Source organism: Puma concolor, chromosome B4, assembly GCF_028749965.1.
Source record: "Puma concolor isolate L17-30 chromosome B4, mPumCon1.1.hap2, whole genome shotgun sequence".
In the NCBI taxonomy this organism is placed as follows: Eukaryota; Metazoa; Chordata; class Mammalia; order Carnivora; family Felidae; genus Puma; species Puma concolor.
The window spans coordinates 27,422,760-27,437,663 of NC_141673.1; the positions used below are offsets into that span (position 1 = coordinate 27,422,760).

Here is a 14,904-nt window from a genome sequence, read left to right on the forward strand (position 1 = left end):
GACGTTGGTTGAGAGGTTTTTGTTTGGGGGGGGGTGTTGCTTTGGGGGTTTTGTTTGCTTTCCAGAGGAAAGAGGGCAGGCAAATTTTTTTTTTTTCCTTAAAAAAAAAAAACACTTTGGTTAGGGGGTCGTTTGTATTTTTTTTTTTAAGTTTATTTACTTAGAGAGCTGGAGAGGGGCAGAGAGAGAGAGAGAGAGAGAGAGAGAGAACCCCAAGCAGACTCTACGCTGCCAGGGAAGGGCCTGCTCGAATTCACCAACCGGAAGCTCATGACCTGAGCCGGAAGCTCAACCGACTGAACCACGCAGATGCCTCCCCCCCCCCCCCCGTTTGTAGTCTTGTCCATTCAGTCTTAAATATTTCTTTGAAGCTGTGGATAACATCTTCCACTTGACCCACCCTCCGGAATGTATTCATTAATACTGGCAACGACTAATATTTATGAAGTGTTTTGCACGTGTATTTCATGCTCAGTGACAGGCAGCTAGGTACTGGGGCCACAGCACTAAATATAATGGGATTTCTGCTGTCCAGGAGTTTAAAGTCTTCTGGGGACTTGGGACAAACAATCTTTCCATTTCAGAGTGTCATTCAAGGGATAAGATAGGAACTGGGAGGCCCAGTGTTAAAGAAGCTAACCCAGTCCACCCTGACCCCTCCACAGAGCCCAGGCTACTTCGTTCCACACATACTTGACTGTTCCGTTTTCATTCCTAGAGGGCCTACTGTGTGCCAGGCACTGGCATCTAAAACCAATCCCAGTCCTGTCAGGATTTTAAGCACCTGAGAGCAGACAGTCAAATATCAAACAATCAGACAAGCGCATGTAAAACTACAAATGTGATTAGGTTGAAGGTGGTAGAGGGTTTCATAGGCAGATATGACCAGACCTGCAAGTCAGAAAAGGCTTCCTGAGGGCAGCAGGTCAGGAGCTCACGGCTGAAGGAGGAAGTGGAGCTAAGGCCACCAAGAGCCTGGTGAACTTCAAAGCTGAGGCAACTGGGACTTATATAGAGTACAGTGGGAGAAGGAGCCAGGAGAGTTCATAGAAATGAGAGAAGGCCCATGTGGCTGCAGACGGGGTGCGGGTAGCTGGGTTCCACCTTTGGCCCAGAGGGTTGTGAGGCCTGACCATTCAGAACCTGGAACCCTTGGTGAGTCCAGAGTAGGGCACTGGTCTTCCTGTTCTAGATTCTAACCTCCTTCAGGTTCATGACTGCTGCATCTAACTTTATCACTTTCTTACCTCCGGAACCAAGCACAAGCAAGTTTGTACAGTAAGCTAATGTTGAATGAGTGATTTAAGAAATGAGATTTTTACCATGGCACACTTGGAAATCTTATCAAGTCTATGCAGAGACATTGTCCAAGCCTTACTTTCTTACAGAAGCCACTTGAAGTGTGTTTCCAGATTTATAAAGAGGGACTGAACACATCTAGCTAGGGACTCCATTTTGACCAATATGCAAATATTATTTTTAGATAATTGGTTCTAAAAATTGATAAAGTGATTAATCTCACCATAGTCTTTCTGAATGATAGAGAAGATTAAGTTTCCCTTTGCTTAAAAATTCAAAGGTCTGGCTTCTAGTTTGTGTTCAGTGAATATTAGTTGATGGGATGTTGGTTTACTCAAATCTTTCCCATTTAGTAATTACATGAGGTGAGGCATGAATCAGAATTAACTGAGGAGGAAGGAGGAGGATGCCTGGAACTGACTCACTGAAGGGAAGAAAAAACTGCACAGAAAACTGGTGAGCATGAACCTGGGACCACTCGTGTCAGGTCCCAGACCATTGCATTGGTTGAAAAGATCTTGGGTTCAGGTCTTACTGCACTGATCAGTATATGTCACTTTTCTCATCTGTCAAATAGGTATAGTATCGTTTATACCATTTCATAAAAGACCACAGTGGATCTGAGAGTGCATTAAAACTATAAAGCACTTAAACAAACATGGAATATTATTAACAAGGAAGTTTTCATTGGAGGTCTGCCCTCCTGCTCCTTTCCTGCTCTTTTCCTCAAGTAGTTAGAGGAGTAATGGAGAGGGCCGGGTGCTTGGGAAGGGCCGTGAATTTTCACACTGTGAGGGAAGGGTTTTATTTTAAAAGGAATTTTGCAACAAACGATTTGAATGGAAGAATTCTATCATATAAATAACCACCCCTTACTTTTTTGTTAGTTAATTTATTGAGTTAGTTTTTGTAATTATTTGAGAAACAGCTAAGAGAAAAGGAAATTTGTCTGACTAAAATGATGGAATAGAGGAAGGCAGAATTACAATGCTGGATCTTCATTTCCGGTGTCAGTTCCTCAGTATTTCCTCAGTATTAGGGTGCAGCCTCCCCCCTCCCTAAAGCTCCCTGCTTAGTATTGTCTAACAGGTATTATGCATCTGAAATGCGCTTAGGCACTGTTCAGAGCTTAGATCATATCCAACCAGATCACAGTTGAGATAGACACATGGTGTTTTTCCTCTGCAGGGCCAGTAAGGACTGGGCTATACCAGCCTGTTTCCTTGGGGATCAGAGTCCAGTTTCAGGTTAATCTGTTTAGTTCACTGAGCACAGTCTTGTCTTACCTAGAACTAATAGTACACGAGCTATTTCTTGTATTATTTTCAAATATTTGGAGCCATCAGAGAGGGGAACCAACTTTCCCTCTGCAGGATATTTCTTTTCCCTCAGTCTTTTCATGGGAGGCAGTGGAATAGGGGTGTGGTAGAGGGAGCTTGCTGACTTCCCTTATAGCTGACTCGCAGTATTATCATAAAGTAAGTTCTGTCTCTCAAGGTAAAACTGATCATGACAAATGATCCCTTCCTATGTCTTTCCAGTGATAATCATAACTAGTCATTACCGAACATCACTCAGTGCTGGGTGCTTTTCATGATCACATTTGAATAATCCCAGCAGCAGCAGTATTTATTGCCCCCATTTTACAGGCAAAGAAACAGGGGCAGCCTTCTGTCTTTGTAGCCCATGTTCTTAACTCCTGCTTAACTCACTGTAAGCTTGTCTTGCCTCTTCTATTCCCTGGTATTTATTTTGTATTTGCTGTGTTCTGACACTGGGATTTTTTTCCATTTTAAAATTAAAAAGGAGCTTTGTTTAAGGTGGGATGGTAACAGAAACTCTTACAGTGCAAAATGGAAGTCTTGATTACAATTTCATGTCATCTGAAATGATTTTCTTTCTTTTACAAAAGGCACAGATTAGAATGGAATAAGCAATAGTTGAAAATTCAAAAGGCTTAAATTAAATTAAACTAAAGCTTTAGGATTAAAATGCTAAAAAGGTTGAATGCAACTAGCATTTGCAAAACTTTAAGAGACTGGTTTGGCTGTTTATAAGCTTCCCTTCACTGAAGTAAAGAAATGATTTTCAGACTTACAGCTCCTATTTCCTCAATTCCTATTTAACTGTACAGGCATCACCTGTATGTGCTGTTTTGGGGGGCTGATAAAAATGTTTCCCGGAAGCACAGCTCCCCTTTCTCCTTCTTTATCATTCAGGGAAAGGTATATGCCAAGTGTTTATCTCCTCTGCAAAGGCAATGACTTGACATTTTCACCACCTTCTTCAGGACAGCATTTTAAACTTCTGCCTCATTCAGAATTGCTTATTTTTGCTACATAAAAATACTGCATTTTTGTTTGAGGAAAAAGGCTAAAAAAAGAATGTTTGATACAAGAGACATGTTAATTATAACGTATGGACCTTGTTTTGACATAGATTAAAACAAACTAAAAATAAACGAGAAAAAAGACATTTTTAGGACAACTAGGGAATGTGGACAATGAACATTTTATGATATTAAGCAGCTATTGTTATGGGGGGGTATGATGATGTTTAAAAAGGGAACTCCTTACCTCTTACAGGTATTCAGAACTGAAATGATATGCTTTCTGAGATTGCCTTCAAAATAATCTGGGCTGTTGGAGCAGGGAAGATGGGTTGGGAGTGTGGAGGAAACTAGATAGGCCCTGAGCTGATTGTTGTTGAATTTGTAAGCCATTAGGAAAATGGAGGAGAGGAAGGAAAGAGAAAGGAGAAGAGAAATGTTTTATATTTCATGGGGTGTGGAAATAAATCTACGTTGTTAGAAAGAAGCTGTATACATTCACGATACAAATATTAGAGTCTAGAATGATTACAATAACCAAAAGTGCAGTTTGCAGGGCGCCTGGGTGGCTCAGTCAGTTAAGTGTCTGACTTGGCTCAGGTCATGATCTCGCGATCTGTGAGTTTGACCCCACATTGGGCTCTGTGCTGCCAGCTCAGAACCTGGAGCCTGCTTCGGATTCTGTGTCTCCCTCTCTGTCTGCCCCTCCCTTGCTCATGTTCTATCTCTCTCAAAAATAAATAAACATTTTTTAAAAAATGCAGTTTGTAAAATATGCAATGTGTTTATAAAATAAGAAGATATGACAAAAATTACTCACTATGCAAAAAAATTTTAGCCAATATTATTCCATGAATTGAAAAACTTATAATGGTCATTTCTATGTGAAAATTTAATGGTGACTGATTTGGTTATCAGCATTCACCCTGACTTGTGAAGCAAGATTTCATTCTTATAACTAGATCACAAGTCCTAGCAGTGCAGAAACCCAGGTGATCCAGTGATACCTTTGTGTTACAAATGAGTTACAGGCTGTGAGGCAATCCATAGATGGACTTATAGTAACTATATCATGTATCATATTCCACTATAGAAAATGCAGATAATCTGTCTCTCTCTCTCTCTGGCTATTTATGCTGATTTTTAAATCTGTCCTTGATTTTTGTTTATTGTTTTGGTTTGGGGACTTCAGCTTCTGAGGATTGAATTGATCATATTCCTCAGAGTAAATATATATATATATTTTACTCTTGTATATTATTGTAAATCATATATTGTTTTATGTAGATGTATTTTTAATTTATGCAAATCACATATCTTAGTTTTGTCACCCAGTGACTAAAATGTGTTTAGTTATTTCCTGTAGATTCTGTTTTTTAGCTAATGAGGTTGGCTTTCTCCTTCCTCAGTGAAGGATTCCCAAACAGAAGAGAAAAAGCAACACATGTCCAAATAAAGAGGGAGTATTACTTAACTTTCCCATTAAAATATTACAAGAATCCTGCCTTCTTTGCAATAGCAGTAAAGCATTACTCAAAGTGCCACTTGTTTGGAGTTAGAGAAAGGACTTAAGGACTTGCATCAGCCTTTTGTTCTGTGTGTGTTGATGTGGCTTAGGAGGATTTTGACTTCTGTGTTCAGAAGTCAAATGGGTAGGTACTCACTGCTAAGGTTCAGGTAACATAAGGACCAATTAGAAGTACATAAAGCAACACGGGTTTAAAAAAAAAAAGCAACATGGGTAGATCTTAAAGACAGAATCCTTTTGAGAAACCTAAGAAGGAGAATAAGGCATATTATCATTTACATAAGTTAAAAATAAATCTGTATGAAACAAGACATAGTTTGTAGTAGTAGGTAAGAACAAAGGATCTATACATTTACCCAGAAGTATAGCTGCTGTTTGTGAGGAGGGGGTTTGGAGTGAGCTATGAGGACGAAGGGACATAAATAAATGGGGCCTCTCAAGGATCAATGATGAAACGTGGCTGCCTTAGTCTATTTGGGCGGCTATAACAGAATACTGTAAACCAGGTGGCATGTAAATTGCAGACATTTATTTCTCACAGTTCTGGAGACTGGAAAGTCCAAGATCAAGGTGCTGGCAGATTCAGTGTCTGGTGAGAACTCACTTCCTCATTCATAGATGCTTCCTGGTTCCTTGTGTCCTCACAAGGTGGAAAGGGCAGAGGAGCACCCCTTAGTCTCTTAAGGGCGCTAATCCCATTAATGCGGGCTCTACCCTTGTGACTTAATCATCTCTTAAAGGCACACTTTTTTTTGAATGTTTTTTAAAAATATATATTTATTTATTTTGAGAGAGAGACAGCATGAGTGGGGAGAGGCAGAGAGAGGGAGAGAGAGAATCCCAAGAAGGCTCCACATTGCCAGCACAGAGCCCAGTGCAAGGCTTAATCTCAAGAACTGTGAGATCATGACCTGAGCTGAAACCAAAGTCAGAGGCTTAACTGACTGAGCCACCCAGATGCCCCTTAAAGGCACACTTTTTATTTTTATTTGTTTATTTATTTATTTATTTATTTATTTATTTATTTATTTATATGAAATTTATTGTCAAATTGGTTTCCATACAACACCCAGTGCTCATCCCAAAAGATGCCCTCTTCAATACCTATCACCCACCCTCCCCTCCCTCCCACCCCCATCAGCCCTCAGTTTGTTCTCATTTTTTAAACAAAAAATTTTTTTTAATGTTTATTTATTTTTGAGACAGAGAGACAGAGCATGGACAGGGGAGGGTCAGAGAGAGAGGGAGACACAGAATCCGAAGCAGGCTCTAGGCTCTGAGCTGTCAGCACAGAGCCTGACGCAGGGCTTGAACTCACCAGCCGTGAGATCATTACCTGAGCCGAAGTTGGACACTTAACAGACTGAGCCACCCAGGTGCCCCTGTTCTCATTTTTAAATTTTTTTTTTTCAACGTTTATTTATTTTGGGACAGAGAGAGACAGAGCATGAACGGGGGAGGGGCAGAGAGAGAGGGAGACACAGAATTGGAAACAGGCTCCAGGCTCTGAGCCATCAGCCCAGAGCCTGACGCGGGGCTCGAACTCACGGACCGCGAGATCGTGACCTGGCTGAAGTCGGACGCTTAACCGACTGCGCCACCCAGGCGCCCCTGTTCTCATTTTTTAAGAGTCTCTTATGCTTTGGCTCTCTCCCACTCTAACCTCTTTTTTTTTTTCTCCTTCCCCTCCTCCAGGGGTTTCTGTTAAGTTTCTCAGGATCCACATAAGTGTGAAAACATATGGTATCTGTCTTTCTCTGTATGGCTTATTTCACTTACCATAACACTCTCCAGTTCTGTCCACATTGCTACAAAGGGCCATATTTCATTCTTTCTGATAAAGGCACATTTTTTAATACTATCAACATTGGGAGTTAGGATTTTAACATGAATTTTAGAGTGACACAAACATTCAGTCTATAGCAGGTAGCTACACAAAGGACTGTGGAATTTCTTTTCTTTTTTTTCGCTTAAAAAATGTTTTTTAATATGAAATTTATTGTCAGATTGGTTTCCATACAACACCCAGTGCTCATCCCAACAGGTGCCCTCCTCAATGCCCATCACCCACCCTCTCCTCCCTCCCACCCCCCATCAACCCTCAGTTTATTCTCAGTTTTCAAGAGTCTCTTATGGTTTGCCTTCCTCCCTCTCTAACTTTTTTTTTTCCCCTTCCCCTCCCCCATGGTCTTCTGTTAAGTTTCTCAGGATCCACATAAGAGTGAAAACATATGGTATCTGTCTTTGTATGACTTATTTCACTTAGGATAACACTCTCCAGTTCCATCCACGTTGCTACAAAAGGCCATATTTCATTCTTTCTCATTGCCAAGTAGTATTCCATTGTACACATAAACCACAATTTCTTTATCCATTCATCAGTTGATGAACATTTAGGCTCTTTCCATAATTTGGCTATTGTTGAAAATGCTGCTATAAACATTGGGATACAAGTGCCCCTGTGCATCAGCACTCCTGTATCCCTTGGGTAAATTCCTAGCAGTGCTATTGCTGGGTCATAGGGTAGATCTATTTTTAATTTTTTGAGGAACCTCCACCCTATTTTCCAGAGTGGCTGCACCAGTTTGCATTCCCACTAACAGTGCAAGAGGGTTCCCGTTTCTCCACATCCTCTCCAGCACCTATAGTCTCCTGATTTGTTCTTTTTAGCCACCTGGCATCAGGTGATATCTCAGTGTGGTTTTGGTTTGTATTTCCCTGATGAGGAGGGACATTGAGCATCTTTTCATGTGCCTGTTGGCCATCTGGATGTCTTCTTTAGAGAAGTGTCTATTCATATTTTCTGCCCATTTCTTCACTGGATTTTTTGTTTTTCGGGTGTGGAGTTTGGTGAATTCTTTATAGATTTTGGATACTAGCCCTTTGTCTGATATGTCATTTGCAAATATCTTTTCCCATTCTGTAGGTTGCCTTTTAGTTTTGTTGATTGTTTCCTTTGCAGTGCAGAAGCTTTTTATCTGAGGTCCCAGTAGTTCATTTTTACTTTTAATTCCCTTGCCTTTGGGGATATGTCAAGTAAGAAATTGCTGTGGCTGAGGTCAGAAAGGTTTTTTCCTGCTTTCTCCTCTAGGGTTTTGATGGTTTCCTATCTCACATCCAGGTCCTTCATCCATTTTGAGTTTATTTTTGTGAATGGTGTAAGAAAGTGGTCTAGTTTCAACCTTCTGCATGTTGCTGTCCAGTTCTCCCAGCACCATTTGTTAAAGAGACTGTCTTTTTTCCATTGGGTATTCTTTCCTGCTTTTTGTCAAAGATTATTTGGCCATACTTTTGTGGGTCCAATTCTGGAGTCTCTATTCTATTCCATTGGTCTGTGTGTCTGTTTTTGTGCCAATACCGTGCTGTCTTGATGATTACAGCTTTGTAGTAGAGGCTAAGGTCTGGGATTGTGATGCCTCCCACTTTGGTGTCTTCTTCAATATCACTTTGGCTATTCGGCGTCTTCTGTGGTTCCATACAAATTTCTGGATTGCTTGTTCTAGCTTCAAGAAGAATGCTGGTGCAATTTTTATTGTGACTGCATTGAATGTGTAGATAGCTTTGGGTAGTATTGACATTTTAACAGTATTTATTCTTCCAATCCATGAGCACGGAATGTTTTTCCATTTCTTTGTATCTTCTTCAATTTCCTTCATAAGCCTTCTATAGTTTTCAGCATACAGATCTTTTACGTCTTTGGTTAGGTTTATTCCTAGGTATTTTATGCTTCTTGGTGCAATTGTGAATGGGATCAGTTTCTCTATTTGTCTTTCTGTTGCTTCATTATTAGTGTATAAGAATGCAACTGGTTTCTGTACTTTAATTTTTTATCCTGTGACTTTGCTGAATTTGTGTATCAGTTCTAGCAGACTTTTGGTGGAGTCTGTCGGGTTTTCCATGTATAATATCATGTCATCTGCAAAAAGTGAAAGCTTGACCTCATCTTTGCTAATTTTGATGCCTTTGAACTTCCCTGATCTTGGGAAGGAAACAGGCATTGAAATCCAAGAGGCACAGGGAACTCCATTCAGACGTGACTCGTATCGATCTTCTGCACTACATATCACAGTGGAACTGGCAAAATACAAGGATAAAGAGAGAATTCTGAGAGAAGCTAGGGATAAACAGGCCCTAACATACAAAGGTAGACACATAAGGCTAGTAGCAGACCTATCTACTGAAAATTGGCAGGCCAGAAAAGAATGGCAGGAAATCTTCAATGTGATGAACAGAAAAAATATGCAGCCAAGCAGCAAGTCTATCATTCAGAATAGAAGGAGAGATAAAGGTTTTCCCAAACAAACAAAAACTGAAGGAATTCATCACCATTAAACCAGCCCTACAAGAGATTCTAAGGGGGACTCTGTGAGTGAAATGTTGCAAGGACCACAAAGTACCAGAGACATCACTGTGGAATTTCTTTTTAGGTGGGACTTAGGACTGGTGGTTCGGTTGGAAGAGGGGACTTTTTAGAAGCACAGTTTTTGTAGCATTTAGCATAATGGTGAGAATATATCAGTTGCACATATAAAAGAAAAAAAGCGTGGCTGCTTTAGTGAGCATTAATGGCAGCTCATGCTTTCCCCAAATATCCCTTTTGCTGCCTGAAGCTAAAATCACATTTGGCAGGGGCTTAGGCAAGTAGCAGGAAGGGTCAAGTGGGTTTCCACACGGGGTAGACAGCAGAGTCCTACAGTTTTGAACTGGAAGTGATCTTAGAGCTCATAGTCCAATCTCTTATTTTCCAACCATAACCTCTCTCTCTGGCTGTCACCTCTTTGGTTAACTCCTGCTTCAGGACTCAATTTAGAGAGGGATTAGGCATTACCTCCCTTCTCCTGCAAAGTCTGGTTGCCATCCTTATTTAGGTCCCCTGTACTTCTTCCGTGGTCACACTCATCACTTGGAATTAAAATACTTATTTAGGGGCGCCTGGGTGGCGCAGTCGGTTAAGCGTCCGACTTCAGCCAGGTCACGATCTCGCGGTCCGTGAGTTCGAGCCCCGCGTCGGGCTCTGGGCTGGTGGCTCGGAGCCTGGAGCCTGTTTCCGATTCTGTGTCTCCCTCTCTCTCTGCCCCTCCCCCGTTCATGCTCTGTCTCTCTCTGTCCCAAAAATAAATAAAAAAAGAAACGTTGAAGAAAAAAAAGAAAAAAAAAATTTTAAAATACTTATTTAATTTAATTTTATTTTACTTTGTTTTGTTTTATTTTACTTTAATTTTTAAAAATACAATTTATTGTCAGTTGGTTTCCATACAACATCCAGTGCTCATCCCAACAAGTGCCCTCCTCCCTACTTTCCCCTCTCCCCCACCCCCCCATCTACTTTGTTTTGTTTTATGTTATGTTATTTTTGTTATGTTGTTATGTTATGTTATGTTATGTTATGTTATGTTATGTTACTTATCTGTTGCCCCCAAGAGACTCCAAGGACAGGTCTCTGGTGTATCCAAGGCCAATTGTAGGGCCTGCACATAGTCATTCTCAAAAAGTATCAACTGAATAAAGGAATGTGCTTGAAAAACTCTGAGGCAAAATCATTGAGGTCTAGGGAGAGTTTGCTAGGGTAGAGTAGACTAGATGACTGGACCAACAGTGACAGAGCAGAACTAACAAACCAGAAAACCTCATGATAATGATAACAACAATATAGAAAGAATAGAAATGACAGTATCTCCTGAGTGCTTCCTAGGTGACACCCTGTGTCATCATACTTTATAGGTATGAACTCATTTATTCTCCACCAATGTGCCCATTTTACAGATGAGAATATTGAGGCACAGATGAGTTATATAACTTGCCCAGTTCACAAGACTAGAAGGTGGCAGTGGAGCCAGATGTTCAACTCAGTCAATAGAATTTCAAAACTAATTATTATCACAATGACAGACATTGATGGCAGACCTAATAATCATAAGACACGATATCAATCTCTGATAGATCCTTGCCTTCAGCTAGAGTCCACACTGTGTATAAATGAAGAGACTGGTGGGTGAATCTGTAGTCAGAGTGCAGACACGTATAGGCCTAGGGCAAGTCTTAGGTAGTCTAGAAGTGTCTCACATCCCTAAAGATTGAACTAAATCTTTGAACACACAACAGGTCCTTCTATAAAAGGAGAACTTGAACTGGAAGGAGAACTTGAAGGAAAGGTGTCCTGGCAGTCTAACAAATATGAATAAAAAAAGACTGGAAATTTGTACATTAAAATATTGACAATTAGGTATCTTTAGTGCTAGGATTGTGGGTGATTTAAAACTCTTATTGATGCTCTTCCTCACTCTCCAACGTTTCTTCAATGTACATATATTACTTCGGTGATTTTTTAGAAGAAAAATCTTGGAAGTGATAAAGACAAGTGCTAGCTTTTCTCAAACTCCACCCAGAATTAATTCCATCTGTTTATGGTGACTGAAACAGAGGAGGGCTTTGAATTTTTTGTGGCTGTTTAGAAACTTAGTTTATCAGGGTTAGAAAGAACCACATAAGTTTATTAATTTCATTCTGGATAGCTGTATTTATCTCCTCCCTTCTAACTAAAAGTTGAAAGGAAGTTATTCATTGGTGGGCATAAAAGTTGATCCTTTATTATACAGATTGCATTGTTTTATAGGTTATTATTATTATTTTTTTACACTGCAGGTTACTACCAACAGAAGCCCCTTGAAAGTGGCTTCTGTAGGATCATGAACTTCTTGAAATTGTATGCAAATCTTTGTGTGTGTATAAATGTACATTTTTTTTGGAGTGGATGAGTTCATAGTTTTCATACATTCTCAAGGAACCCCTCAAAAATATTAAGAATTGCTACATGAAATGGACCCACCTGTAAATCCCAGACACGGGCAATCGGCATCTGGATCTGCTGTTAGGAAGTTAGAGGCAAAGTTGGAATCAGGTGGCCTGGTCAATAATCCAGGTGCAGGGCTCAAGAATAAGATTATTACCAGTCATGAGCTGGTCATAAGGTTGTAAATCAGAATCCAGATGTAGGGGCGGAAACTGCCTGGAACTAGGAAAGAGGGAAAGAAAGAATACAACAAAAGTAGTTTTAGTAAATACCTGTTGCTTCAAAAGGAATTGATTTTAGACTTGGCTAAGACAAGAGGTTTCTCTGTAGCAGTGCTATATTCTGGTATGAGTTAAAGTGTCTGAGTTCCCAGATGACTCTATGATGTCTGCAACTCTCCCTCCTAGGGGGTCTCTCCATACCCTTAAATGCAATCTACTAGAGATTCAGGGATGGTGGACTCTATGCTATTACTTACTTACTCCTGTTTATTACATTTATAAAATTATGTCTGAGACCTTAAAATATCCAGAGAGCAAGCACAAAAATAGTATTTTTCACAATAATAATAATATTTGCAACCATATCATATAAATGTAGATTATTATGGTGTCAAGATGTTCCATAAAATAATATTAACATTTAGTTTTATAGTTAGAGAATGAAAACAATTTATTTCAAAGATTGGATGGTTAATAGGACTGGTTCTCATGGAACATTGGGTGCATTTCTTTCCTTAAAAAAAAAAAAATGATTTTTTTAAGTTTATTTTGAGAGAGAGAGAGCAAGTCGGAGGAGGGGCAGAGAAAGAGGGAGAGAGAGAATCCCAAGCAGGCTCCATGCCATCAGTGCAGAGACTGATGTGGAGCTTGATCCCATTAACCATGAGATGATGACCTGAACCGAAATCAAGAGTCGAACACTCAACCGACTGAGGCATCCATGTGCCCTAAAAAAGATTTGATATTTAAGCAATCTCCATACCCAATGTGGGGCTTGAACTCACAACCCTGATATCAAGAGTTGTGAGCTCCACCAACTGAGCCAGCCAGACGCCCCATCTTTTAAAAAACAATTTTTTTAATGTTTTTATTTTTGAGACAGAGAGAGACAGAGCATGAGCAGGGGAAGGACAGAGAGAGAGGGAGACACAGAATCCAAAGCAGGCTCCAGGCTCTGAGCTGTCAGCCCAGAGCCCGACACGGAGCTCAAACTCACAGACCGTGAGATCATGATCTGAGCTAAAGTTGGATGCTTAACTGACTGAGCCACCCAGGCACCCCCAGATGCCCCATCTTTAAACCTAATACAAACATTGTGGCAGGCACTGTGGAGGATACAAAAGAAATAGAAGACAGGCTTCTTAACCTTAAGATATTACAGGTTTTTCAGGAAACATGAACAATACAAGTCCAGTCTGGAGTAAAGAGTTAAATTCAATGTGGTCAAGTGCTAAATGTAACCACATTCAGAGGAGAGTTGAGGTGTCTTGGAAACTGCTCTTCAACAACAGACCTGCACATGTGTATACATACGTACACACACACAGACATCCTCGTCCCTAATGAAAGAAGCTTGCAATATCACTTTTCCTTTCATTTTTAAAAAGAAAATCAATGATACATTAAAGTATGATATATAGAAAATATGTTCTATTTCAGTTGTGTGTTCTTCAAGACTCTTTTAACATTCCAGCTTTATAAAAAAGTCATTATTTTATTTTTTTTATTTTTATTTTTTAAATGTTTTTATTTCTTTTTGAGACAGAGAGAGACAGAGCATGAGTGGGGGAGAGGCAGAGAGAGGGGGAGACACAGAATCTGAAACAGGCTCGAGGCTCTGAGCTGTCAGCACAGAGCCCAACGCGGGGCTCGAACTCACAGACCGTGAGATCATGACCTGAACTGAAGTCGGACGCTCAACTGACTGAGCCACTCAGGCGCCCCAAAAAAGTCATTATTTTAAAAGGCAAGCAGCCTTACACATGCATATAGATGCATTTCCTATTGATGAATTTTTTAGGCTGAGCCTTTATAAAACTGGTTATTTAAAAAAAAAAGAACGAGAAAGAAAGAAAAGAGAATAAAAGGAAAGAGAAAGGAAGAAAGAAAGGAAGAAAAGAACGGTTCTCCCTTATTTAACAGAACTTGGTAACATTAAGATAAATATTCACTTATTTAATTTAAACCACATATAGTGTAGATTTTTCTGCTTTTAAGAGACACATTTGCATTTCCTCGTTTTGTCATTTTAAATCTCAAAATAGTTTTTGTTGTTGTTGTTTTAGAGAGAGAAGGAGAGCACCATGGGGAGAGGGGCAGAGGGAGAGAGCAGGCTGTCACCGCAGAGCCCGATGCAGGGCTCAATCTTACAAACCGCGAGGCCATGACCTGAGCTGAAATCAAGAGTCAGACGCTCAACTGACTAAGCCACCCAGGTGCCCCTCAACAAAGTCTTTCAAGTATGTTACTTATGTAAAGATTTATCTTTATCCCTGTTAACTATTTGGAAAAATGAATGCTAAAATTATCTTTGGTTCCTACCTCTATGTGGCTTAATTAGGTAAAAATTTTTTAAAATCCAGATTTGAAGAAGCTTGGAGATATTTTAAAACAGAATACATCTATATATGCCTCAGGAAAAACTCAGGGTTTTTATGTCAGGTTTGAAACAAGAACAAAACTGCTTTGAGATATCTGATCACAGAAACACAAATCATGTCTCCACAGACTCTCCAACAATGCTATCTGCCAAAGCCACTGTGACAGTATATTCTGTAGGAAAAGACACCCTCGGCCAAAAGACAACACATCTGGGTTCTGGTGGCAGCATCTTTACTGTTTTCATCTGTTTTCTTATTTCTGAAATATAGGTAATAATACCTGCCCTGTCCATCTCTCAGGGTTTTGTGAAGACAGAGTGTGACAATAAATAATTGGAAACATTTTGGGCAAAGCA

General features: G+C 40.0%; 1 long non-coding RNA gene across 1 annotated transcript in view; it reads left to right on the forward strand.

The window, feature by feature from the left end:
- LOC147578980 (uncharacterized) overlaps nt 1-14,904 on the forward strand; it is a 347,058-nt gene that overhangs the window by 391 nt on the left and 331,763 nt on the right. The window lies entirely within an intron of this gene.